This window comes from Martes martes (genome assembly GCF_963455335.1).
Source record: "Martes martes genome assembly, chromosome: 4".
Lineage (NCBI taxonomy): Eukaryota > Metazoa > Chordata > Mammalia > Carnivora > Mustelidae > Martes > Martes martes.
Window position 1 is genome coordinate 101620619 of NC_137891.1, and position 20371 is coordinate 101640989.

At 41.3% G+C, this 20371-nt stretch overlaps 1 protein-coding gene across 2 annotated transcripts in view; it reads right to left on the bottom strand.

Moving 5' to 3' along the window:
• The window catches only part of NTNG1 (netrin G1), a 335602-nt gene extending 331844 nt beyond the window's left edge, over positions 1-3758 (bottom strand). For both annotated transcript variants that reach the window (XM_080801281.1, XM_080801280.1), the window contains exon 1: positions 2419-3758. The gene's annotated coding sequence lies outside the window, so the exon portion shown is untranslated. The remainder of the gene's footprint in view (positions 1-2418) is intronic.
• Between the last annotated feature and the right edge of the window lie 16613 nt (positions 3759-20371).

Consider the following 20371-nt stretch of genomic DNA (forward strand, 5'->3'; position numbering starts at 1 on the left):
CAAGCGACTTTATGCTCTTGTAACTCTAAAATTCTCCAAATCTTCACAATACTTAGAAAACATCAAATAAAAGCATAATTGTTTAAATTTTTTGACATATTACCTGATTTTTTTTGGAATAGTAATAGAAGCAGACAAGTAGTTGCACCAATTGCAAATATACAAAAGGAAACTGCAAAATACATTAGCGTCACCTAAAAAAGCTAACCTGAATCACTTTAACACACATGCCCTGTGAAAGCTGACAAAACAAAAATCTCAACAGAAAAGAATAAAAAGCTTTGTGTGCAAATAAAATAAACTGTTGTCTTACAAAAATTTAAGATAATCGCTCTTAAATTTCACAATAGGAAATATAACCACATTAATAGCCACAGATGAAATTCTGAATGCCCTCATGTTGATCTTTAGTGGTGAAATAGATGTCATTTCATGGCATCTGGAAGAGAAAAGGAAATATATTCCCTACATACATAAGCTGGAACAACAGTAAATGCAAAACACTTGATGCATTTTTTTCCTTTGTGTCCTGATCCACGTGCAAATACCCAAATTTTATCTTAATGAAAAACTGAAAGCCGCTTATCTTCCAAAAGAATCTTGAACAGTTATTGAGCTGCCTTTTCTTTGCCAAAGAGAAAGAGGGGTGGGTGGGTAAGACATTCAAAGTGACACAAAATACTTAATGAAATCTGAGGTTGCTAATTCCCCCACAGGTTAGAGATGCTCTCAAGGGCTAGACAAATTACAAAAACCTTGCTCCTTCTCTGAAAAAGTGAATTTCTGGGAAACTTTTTCTAAGGAGCTTAACCATTAAGTAAATTCGAATAAATGATTTTGTTGGAGATCTTTCTGGTGAATTTCCCCTCGTTTCTGTAAGACAACTTTTAGTATTTTCAGTCATAAAACAGGGCCTTATTTCTAGAGCAAATCTACTGCCAGATACACCATATGTTTAGTGGAATTCTGAATCTTACTCAGAATTTTCCATTCCCAAGATTGACAAACTGTTATGATAACGAGTGGCTCCATTACCATTCCGAGTAGAGAGAAGAATGGAAGAGGAGTGGGGTAACAAAAGCTTCTACTCTCTGGAAATCTATACCTGATGCGATGATGGGAACGCAACCACCGACTTTACCAAATAAAGTTGCTTTAAAATCCCCGCTAGGAATTTTCCGGCAAGCCCTGCAAGATGACAACCTCCTAAATGGATGGGGTGGGGGGTGGAGGTCCCCGGGTGAGGTTACTACAATAAACAGCAGAGGGCGCAGTTTCTTTTTTTATCTAACTTTTCCCTGGTATGAATCACTTAATTGGTTATTTTGGGCCCAATAATATTCGGGATTATTTGTATTATATATAGATATCCACAGATCCATAGAGGACAGGAATTCAATGTCTCTAGCTAAATCCATCAACCGCTTAAAGTAATGCCAGTAAAGAATCTGAGAAAATATTCCAAAGCATTCCTACACCAAGTCAGGTCCTCTTTCAATTCTCCCATCTCCCCAGCTGCACACCATGGGATAGTAATGCTTTAATCTCGCACCAATAACGGAGATTAAAAGAAGGGGACTTCAAAAGCTCTCAGTGTGGCCACCAGCTCCGCAGGGCCAGCAAGAGGGCAAGTTTTTCCCCAAAGCAGAGACAACTGGCAAAAAGGGAAAAAAGAACCCTCCGGTGCGTGTGTGTGGCCAGGTGTGTGTGTGAGAGGGCGAGCGCGCCGGATGCCTGTGAGTCCGTCCACCGAGGCACCCACCCAGCGCCCAGGCTCCGGATGCAACACAGACACAGACACACACACAGAACACACACACACACACACACACACACACACCCCTAACCCGCTCGGGGCGCACACCCAGGAAGACTCGTTGTGTGGGTGTCAGAGTGTGCGGGTTGTGTGCGCGCCGCGGCTCCGCGCGCTGCCTCCTCAAGGCGCTTCACAAAGTTCCTCGCCCACCCGGAGCCTCCCTCCCGCCTGTGGATCGCAGGGGGGGAGGGGGCGGAGGGAGGGACGGAGGGAGGGAGCCCGGGGGAGAGGGGCAAAGTCTAGAAGCGCGGGTCGCCGGAGGAGGGGGACGCCGGCTGCACTTACCGTGTGGCCCGCTTGCCCTTGCGCCGGCCGGGAGCCGACCGACGGCGCGGGGCGGCGGCCCTGCCCAGCCGGGTGCGCCTCGGGCGGCGGCCGCGGCAGCTGAGCCCGCGAGCAGCGCACGGGCGGGCGGCGGCAGCTCCCGCCGAGCGTCCTCCGGGGCGCGGGAGGAGCGGGAGGGGTGGGGTGTGGACCCGAGCCGCCGCCGCCGCCGCCGCCGCCGCAGCCCCGGGGTACCGCTCGCGCTCGGCCTGCGGTGGGAGAGGACTCCGCGCACCCGGAGCCCCGCGCCGGCCCGCCACTCCCCGCCGCTTAATTACCTTCGTCGCGGGCCCCTGAGGGGGAGCCTCCTGCGCGTCGCCCCCTCTCGGAGCCCTCGCCGAGAGGGGGAATTCCTTCCCGTTGACGTCCTCTTCCGAAATGCAAAAGATCAGTGACTTTGACAGGTAGATGAGGGGGAGGGAACAGGGGTGGGCGGAGAGGAAGAGAGGATGAGAAAGGTGCCTCTCCCTCCAAAAATATAGTGATATTAATAATGAAATCGCAGCCTTCGGGAGGTCTTGCCAGCCCAGTCCCCCGCTTGCCGGCTCTTCTCCGCGCCTCCTCGCGCCACTGCCTCTGCCACTTCTCGCCTTAAACTTTTACTGGGGATTTTTTTTTTCTATTTCTATTTTTTTCCTCTCTCTCTCTCTTCTCTCTCTCTCTCTTTTTATTTTATTTTATTATTATTTTTTTTAAGCTGCAGGACGATTTCCCGATTCCCGGGGATCAGAACCAGCGGCCGGGCGGTTCTACCTCGCTTGGCACAGCTTTCATTTTATTTCAGATGAAGACGTTGAGCTTAGTCAGAAGGGACATAAATCAGGACAATTAGCATTGGCGCCAAGAAGATCCTCTAGTAACAATTTCGCCCGGGCTTCCTTCGCGCATTCCTCCACTCAAGTCAGAAATGTCACTGCACATAGCGTTGATGGCTGTGAGACGCGACGCACCCAAAGTCCATTTGATGAAATATACATGGCCCACGATGCTTCTGGATTGCGGTTCCCGGGCTCCCCGCCCCCGCCCGCGGCGCCTGGCCGGACCGGCTCCGAGTGGCAGCGAGCTTTCGGCAAACTTAGGGGCGCGTGCAAATTAAAGAGTGAGCGCGAGGGCCGGAGGAGGGAGAGAGAAAGAAGCGAGCCCGGGAAGCCGCAGCCCTCGGAGGGGTGGCCTGAACGTTTCACTTAAAAGCAGATCTTCTTCTGCAACTGCCAGCAAGTGGAAGGATTGCAAACCTTACACTACCTCGAGACCTGGGCGCTCCGAGCGGTCCTAACTCCGTCCCGCTCGCTGCTGCTGCTGCTCCGGCCGCTCGCGCCGCCGCTCCACGACCTCCCCGCGCTGAGGCTGAGACCACCTTTCACCTCCCCACCCCCAGCTCGCCCACGGAAGCGCCGTTTCCAGTAACTCTTCACGTACCATCCACTCCTGCCCCCGCCCGTCCCATCCCTCACTCCTTGTTCTCCTCCCCCAAACCGTGCCAAAGCACACCCCCTGGCCCCTAGCAGTGATCCTAACGGTGTTTTTCAACCAACGATTCCCTGGCCCTGCCAGCGGCGCCTAGAACGCAAAGCCTTGAACCTCCTCATTTATAAATCCATTCTCCTCTGGAAAGTTGAAGTTCAAAAGAGAGCCCTGCCTGTCATGTCTTCTTGCTTTTCCCAAGAAAAACACAAATACCCCGACCCCCAAAACCTCATTCCCCACCAGTGGGGGGCTCAGACTTACCTGAAATCACTCTTAACTACATACTAACGTCAAAAAAAAAAAAAAAATCCAGACTTAGATAGGGAGAGACTTTAATTAGAAAGAAAGACTATTGCAATACAGAGAGAGCTCTGATCTCGGAAATCTGTAAGCATTTCAAACCAAACAAAAAAGCTTTTATATGGTAAGCGGAATACGCAGTAAGGGAAAGTTGGGCAGATGAGAGGAAGTAGACAGAAGGCATGACTGACCTGCGGGGTTTGACAAGAAATGCGTCTCTGTGGTCCCGGATTTGGGGAATAAGCTGACAAGGAAACATGTTCTGCATTTTAGTACTTGCTCAGATTTTCAGGCAAGCTGACATTCAGAATTGGGTGGGGAGGAAGGAAGCCTGACTCAAGTTTAGTCAAGGCAAAGCAGAGGGTGAAAATGGGCCATTGTGACCACTTAGTCACCAACTACACACCCCACAATGAAGGCACAGAGTAAGAGCAAGGGGTCACTTTTCTGCAATGGCTGGGAGTGGGGGGTGGTGTCAGAAGGGTGTTTGGGGGAGAAGGTTGTTGAACTGAGCCTATAACCAGACCCTCTTTGGCTCCCAAGCAGCCAAAAGGAGGCAGGGATTCCAGACATCCAGTCCCTAGACACCACAATGCAGAGAGAGACCCCTGTGAATCCTCCTTCCCTTGACTTTCTCCAGGACAGGAATTTGTGATTTCCTAGCTTATCTCCTCCCCTTCCCCCACCTAGTTGCTTAAGCACTGACCTTGCAAAAAGAGTTACCTGAGGGGTAAAACTCTCTAAAGTCATGCTTAGATATTTTTCATTCAGTCTGTCTACGCTCCTCTAGGGTTGAAATATACAGATTATATGGAGATGCCTCTCACCACCTCACCTTCCCTCACAGGCTCCCAGAGCCTAGAACTTTCAGGGGACCCTGTAGGACTTAAGAAACCACACCTGGGTGGTCCTCTCACTTCTCAAAGGCACCCCACCTCCTTTCTGGATGCTGAATACAAGGGCTCTCAGCCTTCCTCTTCCTCTAGTTCTTTTTTCCCTCTTCCTCTAGTTCTTTTTTGCTCAAGCCAAGAAAACCCCTTCTGAGTTTTCATTCTCAGCTTTGTCTGATCTTTTTAGGTCCTTTTCTGGGAAAAAGTAAAGAAAAAAATATCTATGCAGAGATTAAGAAATTCCCTCCTGGGATGTATCAAGATCTTTGTGATATTGGCTCCCACCCTGGAGAAATGTTGCTTCCAGCTGTCAAAAGTTGTGGAATTAACCTCCTTCCCCTCTTCCTTTACTCTGACCCTTCCTCATTGCCAGCACTCTTTTGACTATGAGGCAGCCACCAGTACCAAACAAGTCTGATGGATGAAGGGAACCCTTTTCAGTTAAGCAGCTTCTCCCACTCCAGGAGTGAGTGAGTTTTCCAGAGGTTGATTCCCATCCCCCCACCCCCACCACCAAATATCTGCTCTGATCTTTTCACAGACTCAGTAAACCACCAATAAACATGTGGATCTAAACTTTGGCCAGGAAATCAGAGTCACCAGAGGAGACTTTTCAATGTTAAAATCCCTTCCTCTCCAGATCATGATCCCTCCTCTAGTGGGGCTGTGGTGGGAAGAACCTTAACTCCAAAAAAGCACTTTGGGTGGATCTGATACTCCCTCAAACAGAGAAGCCCTACGTTTATATATTAAATCAGCTTTCCTGAATGTATCTTTGAGCATTTGTTTATATAATACAAAGCAATCAGAAATTTACTTTAGATATTTTCTTGGCATCAGAGTTAAGTGAGTTAGGGCATGCTTACTTTATCTATCATCCTTTGCCATATATATATTTAACTTCCTTTGGAAAGAATGATTTTTCTGTTTTTATTTAACCTTTCGACTCTACTTTTTTCTCTCTCTCCTTTCAGAAAAGAATTGTTTGATCTTTCAGTTCTCCAGCTTCAGATCTCTGGCAGGTTTCCACGGATTCCTCATTCTTCTTCAACTCAGATTTTCATTTATTTGTAATCCTGTTAGGTCTCTAACTATTGTTCATTTTCCTAGGTTATTAGCTGCTTAAGAGCCTTCTTTTTAGAGATTTGGCCAGGCTGTTCAAATACTTGTAATGTCAGTATGCTAAACTGGTAGTGGGGGCATATTTGCAATATATCTGGTCCAAAAAGATATGTGTCTTCTTAGAAATACTGTAAAGTACTGAGGTGCCTAGGTGGCTCCGTGGGTTAAGCCTCTGCCTTCAGCTCAGGTCATGATCTCAGGGTCCTGGGATCGAGCCCGCATTGGGCTCTCTGCTCAGCAGGGAGCCTGCATCCCCCTCTCTCCCTGCCTCCCTGCCTGCTTGTGATCTCTCTCTCTCTCTGTGTCAAATAAATAAATGAAATCTAAAAAAAAAAAAAAAAAAAAAGAAATACTGTAAAATACTTAACATAAAGTAGCTGTAAGATCAGTGTTCATTACAGGTGTGAATAATGTTTGCCCCCTTCCAGGGTTCAGTTGTACTCTCCTTGGTAACAAGAACAAACTCCCACTATATTCAATTAAGATTTCCATAGCTGAAATATCCAAATCAGGGACAAGTTCTGTTTGGCCAGCTGTATACTACGTGATAGATTTTTTTTTCAAGATTTTATTTTATTTATTTGAGAGACAGAGATCACAGAGACAGAGATCACAGAGGCAGGCAGAGAGAGGGGGAAGGAGGCTCCCTGCTGAGCAGCGAGCCAGATGCAGGTTTCCATCCCAGGACCCTGAGACTATGACCTGAGCCAAAGGCAGAGGCTTTAACCCACTGAGCCACCCAGGCGCCCCCGTGATAGATGTTTTTTGTAACTGCTGCGAATGTCCCAGTAGAAACATCCTTCCTAGCAGTTGTAAAACCTTTAGCTCTTTCTTGCCTCCACTCTGTGCTCGGGGACATGTTTTATTACAGAGCCATTAGCTGTGTAGTTTTGACAGGTTTTGAAGCTCCTTACCTAACAGGACTTTTTAATGCTTAAATATTTTGACATTTAAACCTCTTACAAGTCCTAACCATCTGGTCTGGGCTCTATCACTAGACTATATTGGCATTTTCCTGCTGTTGTTAGGTGTTCCAAGCACACTTATCTTCAAACTTTAAATTTACAAGCCCAAAATATCCAGTATCAAATATGCCCAACATAGGTATATCAGCAATCTCATTTAGTTTTTCTGAGGACTGATGGTAGACCAAAGAACGTATTGTTTAATAGAAGAAAATGTACATAATTACTGTGCTACTGATTCTAGAATGTGAAGAATAGCAGATGGTATAAGCTATTGATAGTTAATGAGTGATGCAGGGAACATGACCTTTGGTATCCGTGTGATTTCTAATACATGGCACTGTGTCAAAGAGTTTGGAAATGATAAAACAAACTGCTTGGTTAAAATACTATAAAAAATTAAACAAAATACAGATTCTGGTAGTTTTTTAGGAGAAAGCATTCTAACCTAAACAATGACCTTTTTTTAGTCAGATATTTTCTGTCTTTTTTCTATTCCGACTTCATGGCGCTAGACGTGTTCGAGGGAGAAAAGTTCTCTTATTTTTGTTTACTTTATTTCCTCCATAAGAAATCAGCAGAAATCACTTCTTAATTTTTATGTTTTCAGAGCATGTGACATTAGATGTTTTTATCCAACCAGTAAAATCTGTCAAAATCATGACACCCTGAGCTTTTTAAAAAAACTATTTCAGTGTTTTTTAAACTCAGAACACATAGTCAATATTTGTTTAGCAGTTTGTCTTTTATCTGAGGCTACAAAAAGAGGCACCCCACTAGCAGGTTTGGGTAATGCTACAGTCTGAACAAACTCAGGGTCTATGAACCTATATTTCGTTGGATTTAGTTTGTCTATCTAAGATCATAAACTTATTTCTTGAAAAAAGGAGATCTTGCAGTTAATCTCATGTGTTGGCTGGAAAAATTCATCTCCAAAATCAACAGCTGTGTAGATTTCTTCAAATGTAATTTTCATATTTTCAGTTATTCTTTAACAACAAAATCGGCATCCTTTTCCAATTGAGGAGGAAAAAATATGGAAGAAGATTGAGTCACACCCTTTGCCTAATTTAGAGATCTTTCCATCAATTCCATCCCAATGGTTCTTCTCTCCAATTCAATAAATATCGATGGAACCCACACCACCTGCCAGGAGCTGTATTAGGAGCTGGAGGCAATGCAAAGCTCTCAGGTCAGAATGTACACTATCATGTTGGGAAAGAGAGTTGGGCTAACTGTAATGTACATTTTTAATGTTATCCTAGAGAGTGTTCAAGGGAAATGTAATGGTCAATTCTGGAGATTCTTTTTGTACCCAAGACGGGACAGAGGGGCATGCAACTCAGCCAGTGACTTCAGCAATCTCTATCAGGCCATTGGCGCAAACTGTAATAGAGTGTCCACTCTGTGCTTTAGCAGCCTCTGCAAGAGGTTCTTCTACTATCCTATCGATGTGGGGATAGGATAATGGCTGAGCCAATATTCTGTGAGCCACTGCAGTGAAACTATTCATAATGAAAGAAATTCCAAGAATAGAAAAATAGTAGAAATAGAAGAGAAATCTAAAATCCCAGAGTACCATTGGCTTGAGTTATACTCTATCCAGACGTTTTCCCTGCTTTTTTGGACTCTCTCCTTCTGGGTTTAGTTTGAGGTTTACTGTTCTGAAATAATTACCTTGACGGCTGTTTCTATCAGCTCTGTCTGTGGCTCTCATCCTTTAGCTTCTAGGCTGAAGGGAGGCAGTGGATATAAGCTGATGTTGGCTTCAAGTGAGTAAGATGGATTCCTGCCAAGTGGCCTTTACTTCCCAGTGGGCCATCTCCTTTGGCAAGAAGGCTCCCGCTCCTACAGAAAATGACTAATTCTCTTAAATTCTGCCTCAATTTGTAATGTAGAAGAATGAAATCGAGGTGTTGTGGATTCTCTTCTTACTCCAATGAGCCAGGAAGGAACTCAATTATCAGTTTCCCACACTGTGAAATCCCACAGAAAATCACACAATTGTAAGATTGCTATGATATCATAGAAATTATTTCTTATTCCCCTCTTGCTACCTTTTCCTTATTCTCAAACATGAATTTAACACCTCCCATGTGCTAGGGACTACATCAGAAGTAATAAGTTGAGAGGCGCTTGTGTAGCTCAGTCGGTTAAGCATCTGCCTTTGGCTGAGGTCATGACCTCGGGGTCCTGGGATCGAGCCTGGATATCAGGTTCCCTGTTCAGCAAGGATTCTGCTTCTCGCCTCTGCCCCTCCCCCCCTCATGCTCACTCTCTCTCTGTCAAATAAGTAAATCAAATCTCTTTAAAAGAAATAATAAGATCAATACGGCAGTCTCTGTCATAGTTTACAATCTATTAGAGAAAACAAATTTGTAAACAACGAACGTAATATTGTTATAGGAGCTGAGATTCAAACAGAGAGCAGGTAAACCCCAAAAGAAACAATGTATGATTCTCCTTGGAGAATCCTGGAGAAAGTTGGGTAGATGAAGTGGTAAATGACCTACAATACACCTCAAAAGATGAGTAGTGTTCACCCAGCAAAGAAACAGAAAGCCTTCCGACCAGCAAGCAGGAATGGGGCAAAGTCAGGAGCCCTAATCCAATAAGGCATATTTAGGCAGTAGTTTGGTGTGGTTGAAGTTCATAGCTCCATACAGATAGCCTTTGAGGTGAATGCTTACAAGCTTTTTACACTGAAAATCCGTAACAAGAATTGAGAACAACAGAGAAAAGCAAATGAAAGGAAGTATCCTATGTTATTTAGGTTGAGACATACGAACATGCCAGTAATTTACCATTACTGACTACAGAAATGGCAACTTTATGTCTCAGCCTAATAGGACCAAGCACTGCCCACTGAGTTCTCAGTAATCCCTGTGAAGAGAAGAGAATAATCTAAAACAGAAAATAGTTTTTAAAACTTCTATATTTACTTTTGGAGTATATTATACGCCTTCTTTTGGCAAGAGATATATTTTCCTAATGAGATTTTGTGCTTATATTGGTATTAAAATTAGTTGGATTTCCCTGATTAAGCATTGACAGCAGGAGAATGAGGTTGCAGAGCAGACTGGTGACCAGGAAACCCAAGGTTCAACCATTCAACCAGGGATAAGCCACACATGAATAATGGAGAGTTGAGTAATTAGTAATTATAGATACCATTCAAGCCTTAGATGAAAGAACCAGCCCCCAATCATTCTACCACGGTTTACATTTTACAATCCTAAATCAGTGTGTTTCAAATTCCTGTGGGAGAGTAACTATTTTCAAAAAGAAAAGGGAAGAAAATAAAACAAGCTAGAAAATGATGTTAAAATTCAAGAAACTTAGAAATCATTATGCATAATGGAAGGAAAGAGCAACAAACTGCTGTTTACATGAACTAGTACTTCTTTAAATCACAGCAGAATTTAGATTTTTTTTCTTTTTTGGTGAAGATGGGACAGTTAATCACGCTTTTTACTATTTATAATTAGAAAGTCAGGAGATGTATTGATGAGGAAGAAAAAATGAATAATCTATCTTTGTTTTTTACCTGCCCACCCCACGTATTCCCAGCTTCCTTCTACATTTATAAGTCTTAGTTTTCTTGATATTTATGTAAAGTGAGACTTAGGAAAACTACCCCTCTTCTCAGCCACTTCCCTGAAATGACATCTGTCCCTACTGGTAGTCTGAAGGTTGAGTTTGCAATGAAGGAAGACAGCTAGACTGTCAGTTTCTGTGTATCGTGGTATACATGTCACTCTTAAGATGTTGCAATTATCCTCATATTAAGAATTGATTGACAGACAAGGAGAGCTGAATGCCCATAGTTCATTTAGTCATTGAGAAACAGAGCCCCAGACTTTAGCCACTGAAAATCTGAGACTGACCTAAATGTGTGTTCAGCTTAAAACTATTACATGTATGGATCCTCCAAGTGAACATTTTCAGAAAATCCACTGAGATATTGTATGAGTAGCATTGGACTAGGAGCCAAGAGACCAAAACCTTGTTAAGATACTTTCTTGCTGTGTGAGTTGGCATAAGTCACTTCACTTCTCTGGTCCTTAACTAGCTAACCTGTAAAATGAGGATGTTGATTTAGAAGAATCTGAGGGAGTAGTTATAAAAGCGGGGTTCATGGACTTCTTGCCTTACAGTAGCCTTGGGGCGTGCTATAAAGCTGGTTCCTGAATCAGCACCTCCAAAGGTGATTTTTATTTAAGCATATTAAATTTCGAAGAGCACTAGCCTAAGGTTTCTTCCAGTTTTTACCTTCTGAGTCTTGCTTTGAGGTTGGGATTAATTTAAATGAAAGCTGAGACAAAAATAAATGCATCCTTCATGTTCTTGGATAATAGAATAAGAACTTTGATTTCTATAATTTTTTTATGTTTCTATATAAATTTCTATGTATTAGAATTAAGTGGGATATATGTTTGATTCCCTGAAAGATTTGACAGAATGAAGGCCAAGGACTTTGAAAACATATTTTTAAGAAAGGAAGAAATCAAGCATTTGCAACCTAATACAGTTCATCTGTAACCATGCTCACGGAGGCCCAATTTCTGGAACGTATGTATTAGCTATAAGCTGCCATAAATCTCTGCTAGAAGTATATTACTCGACTTGTAAACACCAGTTCTTTGAAACCTACCAGAAGATCCAGTCATGAAGTGTTAAAAGCTTTTTTTTAAAAAAAACATTTTATTATGGCTGAGTTTCTTCAAAATCAGTCAGTGATTATTGGACTATTTTTTATCATCAGCAACTAATAAATATATGCAAAATGCCCTAGTGAATTATTACAATCAGGCTTCCATAAAGGTCAGAACATTTAAAACATCTTAGATTAAAAACTTATCAAACTATATATAAATATGTGTATACATTATATATAGGCATATATTTTCTGTGTATTTGATTCAAAGTGATTCTGAAATGTAGGAGGATGTATTGGTGAATCCTTCAACACTGGAGTTCAAGTCCTTCAGACAGGGCTTAACAGTTGTATGGACTTAGGTAGCTGGCTTAATCTTTCTTGGCCTCTTTCCTCAGGTGAAAAATGGGAATAATGCTGAGCATAAGATTATTGTGAAGAATAAGTGTGATATTTGGTTAAAAAAACACTTTCTGTAAATATTAACTATTATTTACTTCCCATATTATGGTATTGAACCCTTCTGTTATTAATGTCAATTCTATTGTTATTTATTTATTAAGCAAGACTTTTGGGGCCACCTATAATGCTTCTAACCCTGTAGCAAATTCTCTGAAAAATAATACAAAAGAAACAGCAGCTGTAATTTCTATGCCTAAGGCACTGAAATTTTACTTGAGGATTTTATAGCAATATCACACAGTGAAGGTTAAAAACCGAAACACAAATTTTAAAAACTGACTAAAAGTGAATACAATCGGTCTTCAAAGATCAAGCAGTGTTTTATGGAAAGAGGTAGAATAGAAGAACTTTTAAACTTTTAGGGTAAAAAAGACCTTAAGGGTCTTTTTAAAAAGACCTTTTAGGGTTTGGATAGGTAAATGAGGGACAGAATTTCAGCAGAGGACTCAGCAAGAGCAAAGGCAGCTGAACCAGGAAAGTCAAGCCATTTCCAGGAAATGGTGGGGAAGTAAATTACTTGGAAGTAAGGCATCATTTGAGGGAATTGTGGGTATATGTTTTGAATTTAGGTGGATGGGTCAAAGGTCAATGCTCCCTGAATCCCCAGTGAAGAGTTTGAAATTTTTCCAGGAGATGTTATACAGCAACTAAGAGTCCTGAGCAGGGGAGAATAATGTGATGGATGTACATATATAAAATGTACATATTATATATATATTATAATATATATAATAATGTTATATATCTATATAAATTTATCTAGAAATAATGTTCATAATGAATCAGAGTAGGGAGATACTAGGAACAGGGAGAGCAACTGAGCAGTTACTGTACGAAGCCAGGCAGACAATAATTTGCTAGTTCTTGAGATAGAAAAGAAAAAAGTAGATATGTGAGGCAATGGTCAGATTATCAACAGAATTGATTTAAGCTAATCATTTATTTTGAATTAGATCATGAAAACAATCTGATGGAGCTCTTATGTTTTCATTTTTCTTCAAAAGTTCAGAATGCATCTGCCTTTCCTTCATTCAACCAGATCCATATTGAATGGGTAACATGGCATTGTTTTAAGAGTTTGGGATTCAACGTTGAGCCACATAAAGATTAGACTCATAAGACTTATATTTTTGTTTGGGGGACAAGGGATATAAAACCAAACATATTAAGTAGATTATCTACCATCTTTGAAAGAGAAAAATATATGGAAACAAGAAAAGGAGAACAGGATATGAGAGCAATATGTTGAGTGTAAGTTACAGGGTGAAATCAAGTGGTCAGTAGAGACCTCACAGAAGAGGCATTGAGCAAAAACATTTAAGGAGGAAAGAGAATGAGTGCTACAGATAGTTGGAGGGAGAATGTTTCAGGAAGAGGAAGCAACCCGTTTAAAGGCCCTTGGCCTCCCTGGCTTGTTGAAGAGGCCAGCATGACTAGCCATCTGGGATTTTTTTTTTTTTTCAAGATTTTATTTATTTTGACAGAGAGACATCACAAGTAGGCAGAGAGGCAAGCAGAGAGAGAGAGAGAGAGGAGGAAGCAGGCTCCCTGCCGAGCAGAGAGCCCGACGCAGGACTTGATCCCAGGACCCTGAGATCATGACCTGAGCTGAAAGCAGAGGCTTAACCCACTGAGCCACCCAGGTGCCCCTGGGATTTTGTTTTTAAAGTCTGACAAGTTTACAGCCAATCATGTTGATGCATGTTTTTTGCAATTCTTTGAGATTTAACCATATTTGTCCTGTTTTTAATGTGTCCCACAACCCTTGATACAGCAATTTTGAGCCTTTACGGAAAATTTTATATATATAAAGCATGGAGAACAATCCTTTTCACACTTGATGTCCGCAACCATTATTATTTTTTATTAATATCATTGATTTCTGTATGGATATTTCATTTCTGTAGTTTTCTGAGAAGTTGTTTTGAAACTCCTTTGCCCATTTCTAAATTTGTGCTACCACCGTATTTCAGAGAGGATTCTAGGCCACTTAACGCAAGTATATAAAATATGACCCCAAAGAGGAGCAGAAACAGAGGAATAAGAAATAAGGCTTAAAATGTGCAGCATGATGTCTGTAACACCTGAGGTTTTCCTTAAGCTGTCTAGTGGGCGATAAAAAACAGAAAAATCTTAGGGGCGCCTGGGTTCCCCAGTAGATTAAGCATCCGACTATTGATCTTAGCTTGGGTCTTGATCTCAGGCTTCTGAGTTTGGGCTCCTACTTAAAACAACAAAAGCAACAACAAGCCAGAAAAGCCATATAATTTAATTGATCTTATCTATGAGAGTAAAAAAAAAAAAAACTAGATTATACCATAGAAATATATAACTGTTCTTTTTAATAGGATCAGTCTTGCATTTTTCTTGGAGGTCCTCAAAAGAGAGTAGGTATGATGAAATAACATTTTTTACAACATCCTTGCTGAAGATATGAATAGACAGGAAAAAATGTTTCACAGGAAAGGCAGTTTAATTCAAGAATTCAGTTGAGTATCTTGAGCACCTCTGGGAAAGGTGGGGAAAGCACATGAAATAATATTTGTTTTAGCAAAAAAAGAATCTCATTTTCTCACTTAGGATGTCACGTAACCACGTGTTTACAAACTCTACAAATTACATTGCCATCCCTTGTTCCATATTAAGATCCTGAAGTCAAACCAGGGAAACTGGGATGGGATTTCTAGGGGTTTTGCCAATCTTTATAACAATGCTGAAGAATAAGAGCCCGGAACATTTTGTCTGATGCTGGTTTCTGAACCTGAGCACCACAGACGCTAGAAGCACATCATCACAACCAAGGGCAAATTGGAACGCTTGCTTGTCTCAGTTCGGTTTTCCCGAATGAGTTACATTTGGGGTTGTGGGGAATACTAAGTACCGCTCCTGTGTGTGGCCCTGAAGGAACAACACATTAAGACTTCAGGATAATCAGAAAATGATTAACAGTAGCTATTGACCTGTTGCAAAGCAGCCCTAAGGTTAAAAAAAAAAATCACAAATTAAGATGCCCTACCCACCGATAAGCTCTCAAAAGTTGTTTTGAGGCAGTAGAAAATATTGTCAGTAGTATTACAGTACTTACATATTTGTCATGTTTTCTAATGTATGCCCCACTCTCATCTCTTAATTATAATTCATGTGTTAGATTTCTGTGAAAATCTCGGCTCGCTGACCATGATGAGGACACAGATGACCACTTAGGTATATGAGGTAATACAGAATGAACAAGTGGGAAATTCTGATGAACTTGATTTCAAGGGTGGGGGGACAGTGGCACATAACGCACAGCTTCTGTGAGCCCTAAGGTGAACGTCAGTTATCTCAGATGGCTCCCTGGGTGATCTTCACAAAGATGAGTTATCTGAAATAACAGATAGCATATGGAGATCTTCACACCTTTGACAACTACCATGAGTTGTGATTTGTGGTACCACTACAAACCAGTAAAGGGCAGCAACAGCCAACTGTTTTGTAACACTAAACAATGAAGCTTAATTGTTATTTCAAGTTATAAATAAAAGACTGATTTAGTTATATGTAAAGGTATTTACTGCAAATTAATTTTATTATGCTAATAGTTCTGATAGGCTAGATTTAAACAATATAATCTTAACCCAAAACAGAATGTATAATTAATTCGACCATTCGTCCTTTCACAATCAGTTTGTTCTTACAGGACTTAGAGGGAAAGAAGTAGAAATGAAAGATATTTCTGCAAGCTAGGCTGGGAGCACCTAACAAACGAAATATTTACTCACCCTCTCGTCTGCTTTGCAGAAGCATATTATCAAATAGCATAAGCATCCAAAAACTGTATTGATCTGAAATTGAAAATAAAAGAGTAATCACATTCAATGAAACATCAGTTGATATAGTTCTAAATTCAGTAAGTTCATTTTCAAATATCAGTTCAGATCATGACTTGAACTCACATTCTTTAGCCACAGATTAATAAAGCATACAAGAAAAAGGAAAAACAATCTTGCAACAAATTTTGCACTTTGCCAGGGCTTTATGATTTAATTAATTTGTCACCACAATATGTTAAAAGGTGGGGGGAGGGAAGGTGTTTATCCTGTTATTAAAATGAGTCCGGAGGGGGAGGGAGCAGAGGTGACAGCTTCACACTTGGAGCCACATCTCACTTTAATTTTTTTCACTGGTTCTAAGCATGATGTGAGAATTCCTAATGACTTTAAAAATTCCAGGACAGCCATTATGGATTATGTCTAGCGTTTGGGCTTTCTTATAGGAGACATTCTCATCTTGGGAGGCAGACTCCTTTGTTGTGATCTCCAGCTCTTCTGCTGACGACCTACCTGTGTGATCCTCACAAGAGGCGTCATCTTCTCTGATACTGTTTTTTATGGATAAAAAGGGGATAATTCAAAACTCATAACTGTTACAAAAAAGAGTAAGTTAAATGGCCGATGCAGGTTATAATGTTGTTTTTAACATCAAATAGACAATATATTATTTAGCTTTCATTGCTTTAGGTGGTTTAAAGACATGGAACATTTGTAAGTGTAATATTTACACTTATGATGGAACATTTATTTAGTGTAATAAGACACTAAACCTTAAATATTTACTATTGAAAAATAATTATTGCATGTACTTATAAATTATCATGTCATTTGTGGTATTTGTTTTCTTCTTAAAAAGCATCATGTAATAATTTTTAAAAGTAAATAAAAATCTTATTTATTGGGAAATCTTTGTTGATCCTTATAAATTATTCGTTGTAATGGGTTCCAGGGAAACAAAGCAGAGTCTACCGTCACAGCTCACTTGAAAGGACCCACCACCGTCATCACTTTGCTCTAGGTCTGCCTAGCCTTATCACATTTTTCTTTCAGTGTGCACATCTAGAGTATGTCCTGCTCAGTAGTAAATGAGCATGTCCTATAAAATTTGCGAAATTTTCACAACTTGAAATGGTCTCTGGCAGAGTAATTTTCAAATTGCCCCATGAAGATCTATACCTATGGATAAGAGGTTGAAACAAGATAGCAGTTGTCCCCATTACATAGTCTTTCTTTTTGTCCTTGTACTAAAATTGCAGCTGAGGACATTTCCCAGCCTTACTTAAATGGCATGTAAAACTTTCAGGGAATACCCTTACTGGGCGGTAGTAATCTTCCTTTTCCCTTTTCTTTTTTGAATGCGGGTGTGAAGGTCAAAGCTGGAATAACTGTCCTGAAGCATGACATAGATGCCAGGTGTCGAGGGCTACAGAACAAGAGATGAATGGTCCTGGCTTCCGGACATAACACACCGCCATATGAGCCCCGGACTGCTACGCTCCAGTGACTAGATGAGATTATGTGGGGTCTCCTTGCAATGGCTAAACTGTATGAATGAATAGAGCTTCTTGGACATCAACACAGAACATGTATAATTCACAACAGGACAATCACCACTTTTCTGGACTACACCAAATCATATTTCAAGCATTAGAACAACAAAACTACTTTTTAAAAAAATAAGTAACAATTCATTTAATATTTTATACTTATTCCATTATTTGGATCATCTAACCTACACTAACTTGATTTGTTATTTTTCTTTCCAAATACTCAAGAATTTTTTTTTCTGTCCTGTCTCACTTTTTCGATAGCTACATATTTAGTTTCATATATGCTGAAGAATTAAGGGGAAACTTGCATATCTTTCCGTAGGGAACATATTCTAGACTGTTTGGCCAGTGGGTTTCAAAAACATGTTTTCTTATAAAATAACACTAACTACTAAATGCTTCCTACTATATAGTCTCACTCACCGGCTTGCTATTTTGCCCTTCTGAAGTTAAGGGTAAATTCTGGTTAGTACTATACCCGCATGGGTTATGGAAAAGAGTCTGACCAGCACATCTTCAAATGTAGTGGCCAGTCTCCTTGATTTACGATCAGATTATTATAATCCCAACTACTCATACTGAAAGCTTCATGTGAGCAGGCTTAGCCAATATGTGTTAAAGTCAACAGCTCTGGGAGGCCGAGAATGCTGTGAAACCAGCTCCAGCTTTGAAGTCAGGTGTTCCTAGCTCTAAATCCTGACATGGACTCTTACTACCCTTTTTCCCCTGGGTTATTTCCTTGGCTTCTTGAGCCTCGTCTATAAATGGGGTAATAACACCGATTTCACAGTTCGGTTGAAAACAGGGCTTCATTCCTGGAAGGTGTTCAGTAAATGTTAACCCTTTTCCCCTACTAGAATGTTGGGACATAATGACCGTATGTAAGCACGAACGTTTTGACCCTTGTTTCTTAGGACCTCCTATATTTGCCTATTGCTGGTTTGGGGGGAATATCGCTGGCTTTGCTCAGCAGCCTCTCCCGTAGCTGGAACCCTCACTTGCTTTGAAAGTTGGTTGGAGCTGAATTGGAAGCAAATCCATTGGGAATGGAGAAAGAGCAGCTCTGCATTCTCAGATGTGCTGCAGATGGGCTCTGCTGCTCTCCCCCTCCCTATTTTGCTACCTCTTAGTAGATTTGAGACAAATTTGTCCAGCTGCTTGAGTGTCTGTGACAAAGGGTGTCTGTGAGGAGCTCAGCCACAGCTCGGCCCAGCTAACGGAAGATGGGATGTGTGTAAGTGGGAGGCCACAGATGTGTATTTGCATTTCCATTCTGCCCCTGGCTGGGGGTGTGTCCCAAGGCCAGAGAAGAAGGGCCAAGAATATACAGTGAATGCTTAGCATCACCTTGCCATGCACTAGACACTTGGTGTCATTACACGATTTCATCACACCCTTAAAGGGGCCTGTGATGTAGGCACTCTTACATCCATTCCAGGTGAAGAAACCAAGCCCTAAATAACCTACACATAATGATGAAGTCATGAACTGAACCCAGTACCATCTGGCCTTGAGGCCCTGCCTCTTTGCCATTGAATGCTGCCTCTTCTACCTAATGGAGCCTTTCTTTCCTCTGTAAAATACTGGGGGATGGATGCTCTCTAAAGTTCCTTATATGCTCAAATCCTAGGGCTTCATCCTCTTTACTTTGAATGCAGGAATATAAAACTTACTAAGCTTTTTAAAGACTTAAGAAGTCTCATGCAATAAATGTTCACACTATATTCACCTCAGTATGGTAGTTCTTTTTCAATGCAGAGCACACAGAATGAGTAAATTCATGTAACGGGAGGTAAGGAGTAAAGAATTAGGTACTTATCACTTGTTGTAGACCTCATTTTTCAGCAGACTGCTATTTAAAATCTAAATGCCCTTATTTTTTAAAATTCTGATTATACAACAGAACACAAATGAAACAATCCAGACTCCATGCTGTGTTCAAAGAAGAAGGGGTTTCCATAGGTACAATTGAGCCCATCAGGAGACGCAGTTACAAACACGTTACAGCTGAAGGAACTGGGCTACAAAAGATTATGTCGAAAAGCCCCTACATTATTAGCTTAACTCCAGTTTAGTCTTCCTGGGTTGGCTGGGCCGTCAACGCAACAGTATCTAACACTTAGCTTCCTTCATTTGTCACACACATTTTAAATGTGAAGATGTCAGTCTCACACTGATTTATAGGAAAAAAATAAAGAACTTACCTTCTTTGGTATCGTAATACTTTATTTCTTTTCTCCGAAACAGCAAGGCTAGTTCTGGAGAGATTTTGCAGGGCTCTGCTGAAGCCCTACTCTAATACCCTTCGAGTGGCAAATTCGGTTTTATATTTAATGGATATATCTGCCTTAGTCGTAATCGGTAAGCCTCCTCCCGGGTCACCAAGAAATGTTGCGTTTGGTTGGGATTTATTATTTCTATTCATTGCTCTTTGTGTACCTCTTGGAACAATAGGGGGAGGATAATCTTTTCTTTCCTTTTATTATTGTCAAGTCTGCGCTTTTGTGAACCACCTTTGAATTTGCATTTTGCTCTAGTTCGTAATAGAGTCCTATTGCAAGCTGCTCGGAATTAAAGGTATTTAAAAGAGAGACAGAGCCCATTTTCCCAATTATTCAATAAGCTGTAGAAGGCAGATTCCTGATGGAATGGGCATTTAGGTAAAGTGACAGAGGTGCGGAGGTTACGGCTTCTGAGGCAGAAGCTCTATGGAGATGTAACCTGGCCCATTTCACTGCAGTTTCTTTAACTGTACTATTTACGAGATACTCTAGCTGACTCACTTTATGGACCATTTTTTTGCAGATTTAAAATTCACCATTTTGATTCTGCATTCCAGGTTTTATTGCCACCGGAACCTCCGTGGCACAATGCACGATTTTCATGCACATGAGGTTTCCACTGGTGTCATGTGCAATGTGAAGCTCGGGCAAGGACAAATGACTCAACTCTCCCCTGGAAATGGGATTGCAGGGCCCCTTCCAAATGTTGCAATTAATCAGCCCC